The sequence below is a fragment of the Empidonax traillii genome, unplaced genomic scaffold (assembly GCF_003031625.1).
Source record: "Empidonax traillii isolate 1590-97213 ecotype Southwest subspecies unplaced genomic scaffold, ASM303162v1 scaffold205:size1172791, whole genome shotgun sequence".
NCBI lineage: Eukaryota > Metazoa > Chordata > Aves > Passeriformes > Tyrannidae > Empidonax > Empidonax traillii.
Genome location: NW_020955398.1, coordinates 1,099,779 through 1,117,078, shown reverse-complemented (window position 1 = coordinate 1,117,078; position 17,300 = coordinate 1,099,779). Strand labels below are relative to the sequence as shown.

Here is a 17,300-nt window from a genome sequence, read left to right as displayed (position 1 = left end):
TTGTTTCAGTTAAAACTGGACATAATGATCTCTGATTTCCTCTTAGGAACTACAATCCTACTTAATTATTTTCTGCATCCTGGAGTTTTGTTACTACTTTATACTTGGACTTCCCTTTTAGTCAGTTCTCCCTGTTTGTCCAAATGCCCTCATTCCTTCCCTTTTCAGAAGCATAATATTGGAGGGCATTTCTTAAGAAGTGGAAACCTTCCTAGAGCTTTGAGCTGCCTTAGTCAGAATACTTTTTAAGGACAACCTCTAATCTGTGTGAGTGAGTAACTGAAACAAGGCCCATATATCCCAAGGGAAGGAGAGCTTAGAAATGGGAGCCAGCATTGACTGTTCGGCAAATAACAAAACCCTTTTGGCTTTGTTCACATCAAACATTTGTGTTTGCCAAGAGAGGCAGAAATTTCTGCATGACTATTTAGAATGCCACCTGCTCATTTAGCATTATGAATTTCATCTAAGCCTACTCTTAAATTAATCCTGTCTCAAAGACTGGTTATTAATTTTGCAGGAGGAAGTGCTCTCTTATGCAGATTATCCTCAGCAATCTGTACATATTTCTTAACTTCTTATTTCTCCCCTATGCTGGAAAAAGGAAGGTATAGGCCCGGCTCTTGATCAATGTAATAATTATTGCTTATTCTTGATAAATAGAGACCTATGCCGATATATAGTTGACCCTTTAACTAATGGATAAAAATCAATGTTCTATTGAATCTCTCTAGCTGGAATTAAATGGAAATTGTTTTGTACAAATATTTTATTTATTTTGAAATATGAAATAGAAATCATATAAAAATCACAAAATATTTTTCCTCCATGATCCAAGACAAACCAGAGTAGATGTGTTTTGCCAACTGCACTTTCCTGTGTCTAAACCAAGGCCTACCCCACAGGCTGTGAGAGGTATGAAGGTGAAGTGGATAACACCTAATACCTTCCCTTCTGCCTGTTCTTTCTCCCAAACAATTGACAGATGAGCTGAAATACCTTGGTGTAAAAATAGGGTTATTTTTTGGTGTGCCTTTTTGAGCCTTAATATTTTGATCATATATACATGCTTCTTTCAATAACCATGAAACTTAGGTAAAACAAAATTAAGGAAATGTTAGACTGTTTGCTTTATAAACTTTATTTCAATGCAAGGGAGAAAATATTTTCATGCTCTGACCTTTCTGATAAAATCTTTGGGGCTGGCAAATTGAACTGAATTGCTGAAAAATGGCAGAACAACTCCAGCTTTTGTTGCAATAGGAAAGGTGAGTACAGTGTTACTCCAAAATCTCAGAAACTGGAAATTGTGGCATTGCTGAGTTCTGGAGTGCACTCCCTCTGTTGGGGCAGGAGGTGGGGGTGGCTCTGGGAAGTTTTATTCTGTAGAATTTTGTAATCCTCCTCTTCCTTGGAAGCTGGCAGGCGACAGCTGGGGACACAGCAGGCAACCTTTCAATTAAATGGAAAGAGTAGGAAATTTTCCACTGACAGTTTTTTCCCTTCTTGAACTAACAAATGGGAAAAACTGAAAACTGCTAGGAAAAAAAGAAAGAGGTAGTTCTTGCAAAAAGGAGGTGATAACCTTCTCCCATGGAGTGAATTGAAAAAGATTTGAGATTTTTTCTACTTTTTTATTTCTGAATATTAAAAATTGGGGCTTTTTTTCCAAAGCCAACCTTTTTTTCACACTTTGCTTAATTGGTTAAATAAGATCTTATTATAAAGCAAAATTTAAAATTTGAAATTTATGCTTTAAAAACTATATAAGAAGAATTTCAGCCTGAAATATGTTTGGAATTGTTGATTCATGAATATGCAATTCGGGGGTGATTTCAAATGGGAGGAATTTTCAACATCTTACAAATACTTGTGGAATACAAAAGCCATTCCCCATGCAGCTGCTGGATGCTGTGGTGAGAGCTGGGAAAATGTAGATCCATTCCCTTAACTTGACAGAGGTTATCCACCAAATTCCTTTCACTTAGGCTGTCAAACTGCTTTTGTAGTAATACATCTTCCTTTTTCTTCATTGACCAGCAACGGAACTAACACCTGAAATGTAACAAAGTCTTAATTTTTTTTAGTTTTCACGACACTTTTTCTGTTGAGATATAAAAACCTATTTTGCAGCGCATAAGGGTGGAAAATATCCCAGCTCCCTTCACAGAACAGTATGCACAGAGAAATGTATGTGCATACTTTATCCATACTTCAAAACAAAAGCCGTGGTTTATGAAGTCTTTGAATCCTTTGTGCACTGGTTGTGGGTAGAGATGATTGAACTCTAGCCAAAGATTTAAAGAGGGCACTGTTAAGTTTATTAAGCATCTGGGAGGCATACCACGTTTCCTGCAAGTCATCTGGCACAGAAGCTTCTTACTATAACCAGTGCTTTGAGGTTTGCAGTTACAGTTACTAAGAGCCCTCACTGCTGCAGGTTGAAAGGATTAATTTCCTCCATGACGTGCTCTGACATGGTTGGTACGGCTGGAAATGACAGAAGAGAATGTCTTTCAAGCTAATAGATCATCCATTATATTAGAGTCCCAGACTGGCTACATGCCAGGCACACACACACGAGAAATAAGCAGTGCCAATAAAAACTTGGAGCAAATATAGTAGGATCAGTTTCTCAGTTTGATAATCCATTAAAACAGGGGCTATTTTGTCCTTGTGATACTTGCAGTACAAGACTGTACCCTCCAGAATGAATCCAGACCTCTCCAATTCCTCTTCAGCAGCCCAGGGAGTATTTATTAACATTCCAAAACTCAGAATGATTGGATTTGGCTTTGGAAGAAGTTGGTTTATTTGTTTTGATCTAGGGTTTTGGTTTGGGGGGCAGGGGTGGTGGTTGTTGGCTTTGTTTTGATTTGATTTGTTTTGATTTGTTTGTGCTTTTTTGTTTATGGATATTTCCTTTTTTTTTCTTCTTTGCTCTTTCCTGTTATTTTCCTAAACCAGTGAGCCTATTCCTTTCAGCCCAGATCTCAATTATATTGCAGTACAGGGAAAGATGTTCAAAGCTTCACTGGTCAGAGATCAGGCCTCACTGCCTGGAATAGCAAAATGTGACTGTTCATACATGCAGACTGAATCTGTAGCTGAAGCCACCCCTCCAGCAGCCTTTCCCAGCCCCCAGGATGGCAAAATTTATTGCACAAGGGGGTTCTTTTTGCCTGCCTGTGGGAGTGTATTGAGTCTGCATGACATTATTATTCAAACCCTTAAACCTTTGTCAGATTGTTAATGTCTTAATGCTTATGCAAGGGTCAGAGACTGCTGGCAGATGTCAGAGTAAATGGGATGCTGTCAATAGGCAAATGACTTACCATTCACAGTGTAATTGCTGCAGTCTGTCAGGTAGCATATGAGAGGATGTAAGACTCAAAGAGGAAAGGATGGGGCGGCAGGAGAAGTTGTAAATGTTTCCTTGTCTGGAGGAAGGGAAGAAGAAGCCTTCAGCAATAGCAAACATAAATCAGTAACTAAACAGAAGTAAAGATCCCAATATCAAGCTTTGGAATAACACTACTAAAAGAGAGGTCTTTTAAAGCTTGAGGCAGATGGCACTGACACATTCAGAAGCATTTGCAGTTATCGACCAGGAACAGAAGCCAGACTATGTTTATCAGTACTCCCTTTTCTCCTGTACTTGTACGTCATGGGTAAGGGACAAGGTCCTAAATGAGAGATTTTACCCATCGTTACAGACAATAATTGTGCAAGGTATGTTATTTCTTCTAGATAATCTGCTTTGCAGTCAGGCGTACTCAACAGTCCACAAAGTTCTGACCCCCCCCCAAGCCACAGAGGACTTGGGGATCAGGATTTAGTTCTGTTCTTGGTGTTAGGTGTTCATGTGCTGCATCATCTGACTTTGAAAATGCCTCAGTTTCTCTGTCTTTAAGACAAGGTGGAATATTTTTCAAATTTGCATGTAGCTCTAAAGATTTACTACTTAAGATACTTTAGGGAGGTTTTATATAGATAAAAAGGAAACAATTATTTCACTCTGGACCTATTATTCCTTTGGGTGAATTAAATAGAGGCAATTGATAATGCAGGTGACTGCAATGAAAAAACAGTATCTCTTAGAAATAAAAACTGGGATTAATCCACACTGAGTCAGGATCAGTTTCTGTATCTCCCACTTTCTGTATCTTCTAGCTTGTAAGAAACATCAGAGACTGGTGAAACATCAGAGAATCATTTTGATTGGAAAAGATTTTTAAGACCTTAGAGTCCTTAACCTGTCAAGTTAACGCTGACTCTGCCAAGTCCATCACTAAAACACGTTCCCAAGTGCCCTATCTAGACATCTTTCAAATACCTTCAGGGATAGTGACTCGCTTGATCACACATCGAACTGCATTTCTTTTGGTGGTTTCGGTCTTGTAAAGAGTCCCAATAGTACTGACAAAGTTATGTTCACTGCAAAGTAAATAGAGCCATGTTCCTTTACACACTGTCTTGGAGGGCATGGAGAATATAGAAGAATCTCTCCATCTTCTCAACTCTGATGCCCACTGCACTGAAGAGGATCATTTCAGTGCCGGTCCAGCTCAGTCCCTGAAGCTTGTGACTGATGTTGTCAGTTGTGAGAAAGTCTGTGAAAGTTATACTGACAAATTCTCACCTCTGCTTGTAGGGCAGGCAGACAGTTTTCAGAAATTAGGAACTTCTCTGAATTTGGGCAGTTCTTGCATTAAAGGCAAAACATTACAGACAGTTAGGGGGAGCATATTCTTTCAATTTTCAAGACCTGTCCAAGGCTCTGTCACAGAGTGTTTTCCTTCAGTAGGTAACAGTAAGAAATCAGAAAGCTGTAACACAGGAACATGAGCAATAACAGTGATTTTTTTTTCTTTTTTCTTTTTTTTTTTTTTGTCCACTACCTTTTCAGAAGAGCACGAATAATTTCATCTGAATTTTGCCCTAGCCTGAAGCAGGCACCTGCCATCAAAAATTCTAGCTGATTACTTAAATTCTGACAAAGTCATAAACAGCTCAAATCAGTGTTTCATTACAAAAAAAAACTCTTAGAGGAACTACTGTATGCCTACCATTCAAATGCCCTGAGTGCTTCTATATATCTTAATGTTAACATACAACACTTGCACTGTCACACTGCTCCATCTAAACATTGAAGAGTGGGCTCGAATCCCTCTGTCAAATCACTGGAGTATGCACTTAATTTCAAACTTGAAGCTGAGGCAAGGTTTAAGTGATCTGCTGGACTGAATTCCTCTGATCTACATTTTTACGATGTGAATTAAATTTTAAGCAGGTTTTTTTTTTCAAAATTCAAAGTGGTTAAAAGTTCTGGTACCTGGGTCTGTAAATGTCTCAGATTCTGCTGGTATCTTAATCATTTCAGTAGCAGTTCTGTGCACAGGTTTAAATATGTCCTAGTATTGCCAGTCTAATGCTTTTCTTTGAATTTCAGACAACTGGCTTCAGATTCTAAATTCTTCCCTTCCATCCATATGCACCAAGGGTACTCTTTGTATATGGGATTCTGTTGAATACTTTTTGAAATGCCAAATATGTTGTGTAGTTTTTATATAACATGACTTCTCTGCAGTGACTTAAATGCTACTTTTCATTTACTTTGACTTTCGTCTCATTTAAAACCACAGGCTAGTTTTGGCAAGCATTAAGAGCTCTTAAATGATTTGTAATCTGTTTTTAATATGATCCTAGTTCGAGTTCAAACCGAATAAACATAGGGCTTAAATGAAACCTGCTGTCTTTCTGCTTTATTTGAGAAACTGCAACAAACCACGGGGTAAGGGCTGATATATCTGTAAAGCAACAAGTATTACAATGAAGAAAAGATGGGCACTGACTGTTTTATTCTTCTTCAGTAACCTTTTGGAGTTACAGTAGTCAGAAAGCAGCTAGGTTAGCCAGTTGTTTCACATTGCTGTGACAGAGAACTGTCCAGACAGTTACTTGCTGAAACAAGAGAGAATGTTCTCTCTTTATGTTTAAAATTCACCGTCATTTAACTGTTTACAGACTGTGCTTCCATGACCAGTGAAAAATTACTGGGTAAACTCAGGGAAATGGTTTCTGATTAATCACTTGTAAATTATGAGTATCAGGCTGGGGCACGTAGCATGGGATCAAGATAAACTCAGGGATGGTGAGTGTGTAGGTTGTTTTATCAGTACATAGATTTTCAACTGCATAACAGAAGTTAGCCCAAAACAGAAGTTGCATGGAGTTAACAATTCTATTTTCAGTGTTCCCAGGCTTGGTGATTTTTCTAAAGCTTCATTTCCTCAAATTATCTGATTCCATTAAATATGCTTCCTCCCCCCACCTTCTTTATAACTTCAAATTCTTGAGTCTTAGAGAGACACTGGATAGATGAATATGTTGACTTAAAGCTTATTAGTTCAGCTATTCTGTTTACTTTTCTGATCACTAAATGTGTTGAAAAAAATACATAAGTATTGAAGTTTTAAAGCTCCTGCTTCTTCAGCAGTTGATACTGGCATTGCTGTTTCAACTTGCCTTTTCTGGAGAGGGTCTGAAAGCCCAAGAGCCTGGTTACAATTAGCCAGAACTTCAGTTTGTTTTCCCAGAGATTTCACAAGTCTAACAGAGGGAAAAATCATTTCTCTCCTAAAATCCAGTTTGTTTTGAAGTAGCACATTCCATTTTCACATGTAGATCAATAATATGTTTTTATAGTAATAATGGAGATAAGATGGGTCTGTGGATGAAATTTTCCACAACTCAAATACCCAAGCAAAACAGAGGCCTGATCTGCCGTCCAAGCCCATAGCCTGTATTTCTGGCTTGGTGGAGGGTCTCGTGTTAAAGCCCAGCCTAGATGGGTTTCATGCCATCAGATCCAGCCATAAGACCCAGACTTGAATTTTAGGAGAACATTGCCTGCACAAAACTTGTTTAGTGGGAATTGGTTTAATTGGTTAGATCATTCCCCATCTAGCTTTTTTTTTTACTTTGTTTGTGCTTAATTCCCTTAATCTGCATTGCTGTTGTGAGGAGTACTGTATCAAAATGGGAAGAATAAATAAGCGAAACATTGGAGCAATGAAGAGCAGGTATGTTCCACACTTGAAGTGTTGGCTTATGACTGCACTTCTTACCTCCTCACAATTTTTGATCCCCTCTCAACTCCTGCCAAATTATTCATAACCACTTGCACTACTGCAAATGTGGCCTGAGCAACACCAAGCACAGCAGACAAAATACCTCACTTGCTGAACATGGTACCTGACTACAGCCCACGCTGAGCTGTAGCATTTGCCAGTCTCACAACAGCTCAGGGGTGCTGATTCACACACAGTATTGTTCAGTGCACCACCCGTCACTCCCCTGGGGGAGTCCTCTCTGCCAGGGAGCCCACAGGCTGCCTTGGCTCTTGTCAGCTTGCACCAAAACAAACCAGGATAAATGTGTCTGTACATGCAATTACTTCAGTAAAGTATTTCCACTTCAGTTGAAAATCTTTTATGTTAACACAGGATACAAGGGGAGGGGAAAACAATGTTTCTCCTTGAATCTAAGAGGGATAAAAAAAAGGGGGAGCAATTTATCTGGACGAAGTCTAAATCTTTTTTTCCTGTAGATTTCTTGTATGTATGATAACAAGGGTTATTTTATGAAGAAGATTTAGGGGTAAACAGGAACAAGAAAGCTAAGTAGTTTATTGCATTGAGAAATCCATCACAGGGAGGAATTGGAGGTAGAAACACCACAGAGCAGAACCCAAGAAAAATGTGTAGCACCATCCCCTGACATATTCATCAAAATGGGAGAAATACCAGGATATATGTGAAAGTGTTGTGGCCTCTGACTTGGTATTGTCTAAACTTCCTTCAGAAATAACATTGCAACATCCTTTCGTTATGCTTCACATCATATGTGACACTTTCCAAAGGGAAACAGTGGGCTTTTGTGTGAAGACTTGCAAGTAATTTCTAGGAACCACAGTGAGATCACATGCTCCCCTAAGACTCAATTTTAGAGAGTTGTGTGCACAAAGCCCTTTTTGTTGGGATTCCCTTAACTATTACTTATCTTACCTGCACAATTACTTTAAAAATAGTTTTTAGAAGTATTTCTTTCTAGACACTGTATTTAAAAAATGGAAATGCAGGTAGGCAGGATTGTGTGGTCACCCACAAAATCCTTCTGGCCAAAGGATGTCAGGTTTATGTGCTCCTATGCTTGAATGTAGAAATAGTAGCTTAGAGGCTCTTGTATTTCAAGCTTCAATTACCAGGGGAAGTTTTTTCAATTAGTGCAAGATCTGACACATGGAGCTAAGCCTCATATGTAAAGTAGGTGCTCTCCTGGCTGCTGCCACTTGGTTGGAATATCTTGATTGGATGTTCTGAGGAGTAACTCCAGCTCGGTTCCCAGGTGCAGTCCAAAAAAGAAAATGGACCATAGATCAGGAAATGAGAGGAGGGATTGGAGAGCAGGGTAAGTTGGAGTACTGCTCCCTAAGTCTGAGTTCCAATTGCACCTTGAATTGTGCATGTGCAGCAGCTCATTTCCCTCATCTTAGAAGGTTTAGAAGTATTGCATAAAAGTTGGTGAAGAGGTTTGGACCCTGTTCATAGAGTGACTGGGTAAACCTGAACTTTTCAGCCTGGAAAAGTAAGTCATGACTGAGAATGCTATGCATGGAGTGGAGAAAACTCAGAGTGCTCTGAAGAGAGCACACAGGAGCAAAGTACTTGTCACTCCATGCATGAGCAATGGGATACCAGATCCGAGCTAGTAAACTGAGTTTTGCAGCAAAAAGAAGGAATCACAGAATATTCTGAGTTGGAAGGGACCCACAAGGATCGACAGGGCGTGAGGAGTTGTATTGGATCTGTGCGAGTCCTTTCCGAAGATTATTGTGGATGAGCTGCCGGGGGAACTAGATGACTACCGGAAAGAGAGACCTCCTGAAGAAACAGCACCGAGCTGAGGAAATCCGAGGAAATCCAAATGTTTCTACTGTGCTGGAAATATAACCTGAGAGACTGCTCAGAAGAGGCATTGTGCATGTGTGTCCCGTTCCTGCCTTTCGGTAAGCATCCTCTTCCGACCGCTGCCAGCGGAATGATGCAGCGGCCAGGAACACACTAGTTCAGGTCAAGCCTCTCACCTGGACCTCCGACACCCGCCCGCCGATGTTCCTCACCCCCTGCCTTCCCGAGGGCCGGCTCCGGGCGGGCCGGGACCGCGCTCCGCCTCCTTCGGCGGCATCGGCGCTGCGGCGCGGGTGGGGCGAGGGAGCGGCGCTTCCCGGCGCTCCGCCTGCTGCCGGGAGATTCCCGTGGGGAGCCGAGGCGAGAGGTGGTGTGCTACGCTGTGCTGTGGGCCATGAGTGCGTGAGAGCGATAGCGCAGTGTCTGGGAACGAGAGCGCCTGCGGCCACTTCCAGGTACAATCCGTGACTCTGCGATACCCGAACCTGCGCCTTGTCCGTCCATCCCTCCATCCGTCGGTGCTCTTGCCAGCCCCGGCAGGATGGTCTCTTTTTTTTCCTGAGGTTTAATCTCCTTCCTGGCTAACCAGTTCTGTACAGCCAGGGCTGCTCTTTTCTGAGGGATCAGCATACTGGGGAGGGAAGAGAGACTTCAACCCAGCGGAAAAAGCAGCCGGCGGTGCAAGGGATTGGATCCTTCTCCCTGTCCCCTTCCTTGTAGTAAGATGGAACAGGGTCCTAAAACTACACGATGTGATCTTTCTGTGACTGTAATCCTTGGAGAAGCTTTCCCGGTTTTTCCTTAAGCTCGTCGGTTCAACTGATGGCTCATTTTCTTGGATGCGAAGGATGAAAAAGCACTAATTTACCAGATTCTGGTTGTAGGGATGCGTTAAATGGGTGTGTGGGCAGGATGTGGTGTGTGTGTGTTTGGTGTGGTGTCACCTAAGGATGTTAATGGGTTTGTCTTTTGCTGGGCATCTGCTGTGTGTGACTGTGGTGAAACTTGAGGTTCCTGTGCTGTGTGAGGTGGCAGCAGTTCAGGGGTAGAAGGAGAATCATGGATGTTAAGTGACCCAAAACCAGTGTGTTGCTTGTCAGCTACATCTCCGATGTTGTGCTAAGTCCAGACTGTGAACTAACAAGCAGTGCCTCCCTGGCTGCCTGTGTGTTAAGCTAAATATAGCACTGAGGGATGAGGAACTCTTTCAGCGGAGTTCCCCTCAATAGAGCTGAGGAGGGCTGACTCCCTTCAAAAGGCAAGAATGGCCTGAAAAATCAAAAGGGCCAGGAGCAAAGAAGCACTCTGTACCTCAGGCAGTTCTCCTTCTAAGTGAGGAATGTTGAGGGGGTTGCTTTCAGTGAGATTACAGCCATGGTGGGCTGAGATAACATGCTGTCTATGGGAAGTTGGACTTGGGCACATCTCTAGGTTGTCTCTGTATTTTGAAAGCTGACAATAGCTTTTTCAGTTATGGGTTCCTCATGCTTATCTTACAGCTTCCAAATGAGATGCCTTTGACAGAAGCTAGTAATCAGTTGAAAATCAAAGCTAAATGTACTCTAGACAAGTAGCTAACTGGTGAACTGTGGTAGAGACAACTAATAGGTAAGACCTAGCTCTGATTTTGGGTAATGCAATGGGAGTATTTTTTTATCCTTTAAACAGTCAGGACCGAAACAGGGGCACTGTAGATTTTGTTAAATCTTTGTAGAAGAGGAAAGGAAGTACTGGTTTAGCGAGAGTTAAGCTCACAGTGGTGCCACACATGGAGTAAACTGCTTTTTTGTGTGGTACAATGAATCACCTCTGGTTTACGTTCTTCATGTTTTTTTCTGCGGAGATTTTTGAGGAGAGCACACTGTGTTGATACCTCTGCCCCAGATGTATGAGTTATCTAAACAGTCCTTAGGGAATGCAGAGTCACCATACCTGTTCATGGTCTGCGGGGTAAGCTGCTGTCACTCTGTGTCAGAAATGACAGGCACAGTTCAATGCTGGAGCATCATCAGTGAAGGAATAAGAACTGAAAAAACTGACAGCATGGGATTTTATTTTTGTAACAGCATAGTTAAAAAGTGAGTTTTTCTTGGAGTGAAGACCGGAAGGAGCTATGTGTGGATCATATTGCCAGTTTGTGCTACATCACTGTAAGGGTCTGGTGTTATGATAGGTACTAGAGGTGGGTGGAACAGGATGCCTGCATTTCAGCGGAGGCGGCAGAATTTGTGATTGCACATATCCAAAATATTAGTAGATATATAGGGGTATATGCAAGCACTGACAAGCGCCCTTTGCTTGGCATGAGTGTGAGAGACTGAGCCACATTATTCAATAAACACTTTGCTAGAAAATGAGCTTGTAAACAAAAGTTCCAGAAAGCATTTTGTAGCTGCAGCAATGACAATACAAATTTACAAACAGGAGGCAAAGACTCTAGTTGAAAGCTCTTGCTAATTTCTCTTCTATTCTAGGTGCCGTAAGAAATACTATTAAAAAGCCTGAATCACTATACTGAGGAACATGAATGGATGGTATTTAGTATGACTGTATTTTTAACTGGAAAATGTGCAGGATCATTGCAACAATCCAGCTCACTCTTCCTAGGCGGTTCTAGGATAGCACTGCATGACTCAGGTCCATGCATTCTGACTCTTTTGGTTTTGATTTGTTAAAATGCATCTTCTCCCCAGAGTAAAATGTTCCCCAGGTCACCTGCCCCTCCCATGAGGCCAAGTACTCTGCTTGTGTCTTGTCACATCTGTAAAAAAGGGCCAGAAATACTAGTTAACATGCTGATAGAGACATGAACCTGGGAGCTGAGGGTCTGCATCAGCCAGCACAATGAGATGTTCAGACTCATGAGGAATAAGACAGAGGATAAATATGCTTGAGTCAGATTGGGGAGTGGGGTGTTCTCTGAGATAATTGCTCTCATTGATATGAAGGCCAGGTGCTTTCTGCATGAGTGTAGTGTGCTGAACTGACAGTATTTGTCCATCAGGACTGCGAGTTGATCCTCCCTTAAACATCCTGCAGGGATTCAGACACTATTAGGTCGTGTTTGTAACGATCTTTTCACAACCCAAATTCGTGTGCCTTTGCTCAATACCATGCCTACTCTGTGCTGACTTCATAGGTGTGATTGTTTCAGGGCACGGAGCCTTTGACCATGGATTGCAGAGCCCAAGGGTCCACACTCAGTCCAACATGGGAACTGCTGGGTATTAAAGGCTGGCACAAACCAGCAGATACAGCATGTGAGTGGAGAATTTCTGCTGTGGCCTGCCTAGACTAGGAAAAAAACTCTTTTCAGTCATTTTGGCTATAATGAGTTTCTCTTTGATTTCCCGAGGAGTCAGTCAAGCTGATAAGAGACAGCTGTTTTATGAGTCCTCTGTACCTCAGACCTAGCTCCAGCACAGAAACCACTGACTGATACTCAACCTAGATATAAATGCGTGTGAGCCAAGTATAACTGATGCAGATAAAGAGATGTATTTCCTTTTTTAACTGCCAGAGTGGGACCATCCAGTTTTTATCTTCAACCTAAACAGTGGAAAGTGTATTTTTTTTGTTGTGGTGGGTTTTTAAGTGAAGTAATTCTACTGCAGAAACTGTAAATATACTGCTTTCAAACTGCTCTATGTCTAAATGTCAGTAAAAATTCTGTACTGTTTATGTAAACAGAAAGTCTCAGCAAATGGAATAACATAGATTATGTGAATTGTTTGCCCTTAAACCCAGCATTTTTTCTGCAGTGTCTAAGTAGAAAAGAGACCTTTGGCAATGAGGTTTTAGGTAGAAGCAATTAAATGAAATTAAGTACTCTTATTTGACACTACTGCCGGTTGCTGTTGTAAATTATAACTTGGCTGCCTGTTATGATTACAAAAGGGAATGGTGCTTTCTTCTGAAACATATTGTAGGTTTCACCAAAAGGACAAGCATGGGTTTTTGCAGAGAGCAACAGTTTTGGGATTCAGAAGCTGTCTTGCTTTGAGGTTGAAGAAGGAACTGTGTCAAGAAGGCTTCATGCTTAAGGCTACTACTGTGTTTCTGGCATTATTATAATGTGATACACCTTCTGTACCCCTTTTGAAAAAAGATCTTGGTGCTTAATGAAAGGAAACAACCCCACACTTATCCCTCTTTGTACTGTCAAACGGAGGAATGTGGTAATGAGAAACTGAGTGACTTGACTAAAGCCACATGAGGAGCTTTTAGCAGAGTCAGAAGCAGATCCAAACTACCAGCTGCCAGGTCTAAGCACTGAAATAATGCTTTTGCTGTTGACTTTGGATGTGAGGAGTTCCTGATGAAGCTGGTTATCTGAAATAGTTTGGACCCACACTTAGCTACCGACCATGCAGATAGAGAAGGTGTATCCTTTGGCTTTGATCTCCTGAGGTGGGTTAGGACTCCAGAGATTCACACATCCCTGTCACAGAAAATTGATCATATTCCTCAAGGTTAGTGAAAGTCTAATGCCACAATGAATTCAGTGATACTCTCCTGATGATGGTGCTGAGGAAACTGCTTCCATTTCTGTTGATAACATCAAATTTCTGTTTCTTTGGTTTGAAGTATGCAGGAAGCACAAAGCATGCTACAGATATGATGCAGAGTACAGAACTCTGTAGATACAGAACTACAGAGCTCATGTCAGAGTTCTGATTCACTAGTGGGGATAGCATAGCATGGATGTCATCCCAGGTCTCATCTGTCCACCTTAACTCACGCCCCATTCCTGGACATCTAAGCCACCCTGAGTCAGCTGCTGAACCACTTGTTTTACAGCGTGATGTTTTGAAGTAAATCTTCACTGCTGTTCACTTGCCTTGTAACTCTTGACCTCAAAACTACAGCAATTCATCAGCTGATGGGTAAGCAGGATCTCAGTAGTGTGGGAGGCTGGGATGGTGACCTCCTTGAGTCTGTAGAGCTCTGCACCTTGCTGCTGGATGGAAGCCCTGACAAACCAGTCTGCAGCTGAGTCTGGCTGAGTAGAGAGGTGGGATTTTAATCTTTTATGGCTGTAATATTTAAGAACCCTCGGTTCCCAAAAGAGAAAATGGCAAAACAGTTCTCTGCTGCACTGGGAGCAATGAGGGGAATGCTGTGTTCTTTTGAAATCCCCACGCTGCCTCAGTAAGTCAAAGTATACTTGTACTCTGATGTTAAAGCTCTCAATTTTGCCATCAGCAGTTGTGGCCAATTCCTTAGCACTTTGTGCTGACCAGCCAGTAGATTGTCTGCCTTTCCTGATGGTATTTTGCTTTTAAACAAAATGCTTGGAGGACAGTCCATTTATGAATTTTTTTAAAGGAAATAGATCTTGGGATGAGGAGAAGAAATTGTTTCTTAATACAAACCCACTAGTGATTGTCTATCAAAACTTCCTTACTTTCAGTCCAGCTGTTTGCTCAATAATTTGATAGAAAAGAGTAGTGCTATGTGTTGTCTATTGTTTAAGTTGGGTGATACTTCATTGCATCCTTTATCTGACCTGAGACTTTTGTGCATCCTTTTCCATTTCATTCGCTCTGTAAATCTCTCATGTTTTGCAGGAGTCACTATGGAGCATGCAATGGACTGAACTTTTCTAGGTTCTCTGCTGCCTTCTGACATATAATTACTGCTGTGCTAATCCATCATGTCACTTAAAATAGATACTCTATCCTCTATGGTTCATGTTTTAAACTTCTCTTCTGAAACCAGGGGTAAAAAAGATATAGGATTGTCAAAAAGATGAGCAAGTTTAAAAAAAAAGTCCACACTTATAGGAGAACAGGAGAACATTTGGATTCAAATGCTAAAAGCGTGCCATCCAGATGAAGAAATTATCCATAAAATTAAAAATAACTTACAAATGAACTTAATAAAAAGATTAATCAGTCAGTGACGAAGCACACTTCATGTAGTGTCTTTTTAAATAATTGTGACCTCCTCAGTTTTAACCTACAGACAGAAATCTCAGCTGTGTTGAGATCATGGTAAGAGACAAGTGCATTGCAAAAGGCACTATGTTATATGCGTGGTTTTCTTTTCGTGCTCTGTGTTTCAGGGCTGTTGTTTTTGTGTGTCCAGTAATACAGACAAATAACTTCTTGTGTTTTGGCTGGGAGAAATATATGTCCTGACCTCCCTCTGGACTGGGTAATTTTCCTGCATTTGGGATTTTTGCCATGATGTAGTTTGCACTGCAGCAGTGCAGTGCAAACCTCGGCATCATTATGCTCACATTGCTCTTCCTGCCCCACAGAAGAAGAGCGTGGGGAAAGGGTAGAAGGGGAGTTGGTTCTTGGTGCTTCAGCAGGGAACATGGATTTACAGCACATCAGCAACAAAGAGGAACTTGTTTGTTTCCTTCCCTTTTTCTACCCTTGCAGATTTTGAGAAATTCAAGACATTCTTAAATCCCCACATACTTTTCCTAATGCTCCCAAGCACACACAGGAATATGTTCATATCCATCAGACTTCTGCCATTCAGAATCCAAAGACTTTGAAGTCATTCAGGATTTGCTTAATTACAGTGCCAAAGTTCTCATATGTGAGTGATCAGTCAGCAGGGCTGCATCTGACCTTCCCACATCATCAAATAGATCTATTAATAGATCCAAGAAAGATGCACATTCAGGAGGAAAATGCCTCTAATTAAAATTCAGTTCCTGGTTTCTTCTTTGCCTACTGGGGTTTTCTTTTTTGCTTGCAGCGTATTGTTGCCATGGTAATTTTTTTAAAACTTTACAAAGTTTTTCATCCTCTGCTGTTTTAATGGAAATGAAAAAGTACTTTAAGGCTCAGTCAGGTTTCTTATGTCTACCTCAGGTCTTCCCTTGCCCTACCAGCAACTGTGCAAGGTGTATTTCTGTTGTTATGTCACTGTCCAGCAGTATCACCTGTGGATAGTTTGGTCCTCTTGTTGCTCTGGGTTGGATTCCTTCTGAGTTGTCCATCTGAGTTGTCCTTAATCTTGCTCTCAATTTCAGACAGGAAAAAGCCAGTGTCACTCCTCTTTCAGTCTCCTATGGGAGTATGAAATAATATTTTTTACTCTGCCTCTTACAAGATACAGTAAATAAGAAGTATTTCTAGGAAGGAGCTATAAATCAAAGTTGGTGCTGAAGTCACACTCAGAGAATTGCATGGGAAATTCTTCATGAAGAATGGAAGCAAGAAGACTTGAGCTGGCACGTGGAACACCAGTCTGGAGTTTTTTGGGTTTCTTGCCTTCTCACTAGCTCGGACTGTAGAATTTTGCTTTACCTTTCAGTGGAAAAAACAAAAACTTTGTAAGCAAAGCGCACACACACACAGAGTTATATGGAACGTGACCAGTGGCCTCTGTGTTTGGTATGCTTTTGTTTTGGGTAGCCTGGGTGGATGCTCAGAGCAGTGCAAAGGTATTTCAGCTGCTCCAGGTGGCGAGTCAGCTTTATCAAGGGCCTGGCTCATATGGCTCTACACAAACGCAGGTAGTATGGGGAACAAGCAAGAGGAATTAGAGACGTACATGTGCCTGTGTGGAGGTGACATCATTAGCATCACAGAGATGTGGTGGGATGGCTGCTATGGCTGGAGTATTGGAATGAAAGGTTAGAGGCTTTTTAGGAGAGAGTCTAGGGAGGCAAGGAGGGAGTATAGCCCTCTATATCAGTGACTGGACAGAGCGTATGGAAAACTGCCTGGGGATGAATGAAGAGCCAACTGAAAGCTTGTTGGGTGAGATTAAGGGAGGGCAGAGACAGCAGATGTTATAATGGGGATCTGCTACTCTCCACCCAGTCAGGAGGAGGGTGTAGATGAAGCCCTCTAGAGGCTTCACAGTCACAAACTCTGGTCATAATGGGGGACTTCAACCTCCCTGATATCTGTTGGAGGGACAACACGGCAGGGCACAAGCAGTCCCAGAGGTTCCTGGAATGTGTCAATGACAACTTCCTCTTACAAGTAATAGAGGAGACAACAAGGGGAGGTGCAATGCTGGATTTTGTGCTCACTGACAGGGAGGATCTGGAGGGGGATGTGATGCTCCAAGGCAGCCTTCCCAAGATCTGGAGAAAGGGAAATATAACAGCCATTTTTAAAAAGGGGAAAGTGGAAGACCCAGGGAACTGCACAGCAATCTCACCTCTGTGCCAGGCAAGTTCACGGAGAATGTTCTTCTGGGAACCATGGTAAGGCACACGGAAAACAAAGAGGTGATTGGTGACAACCAATATGGCTTTGCTAAGGGCACATCATGCCTGACAAATTTGGTGGCTTTCCATGATGGAGCTACGGCACTGGAGTGCTAGATCCTGTACCTGGGTCAGGGCAATCC

The 17,300-nt window shown here is 41.8% G+C and overlaps 1 protein-coding gene across 1 annotated transcript in view; it reads left to right on the top strand.

Moving 5' to 3' along the window:
* The first annotated feature begins 9,289 nt into the window (after positions 1–9,289).
* Positions 9,290–17,300, top strand: part of RASGEF1B (RasGEF domain family member 1B) — a 32,152-nt gene continuing 24,141 nt past the window's right edge. The window contains exon 1 of the mRNA XM_027887271.1: positions 9,290–9,427. The gene's annotated coding sequence lies outside the window, so the exon portion shown is untranslated. The remainder of the gene's footprint in view (positions 9,428–17,300) is intronic.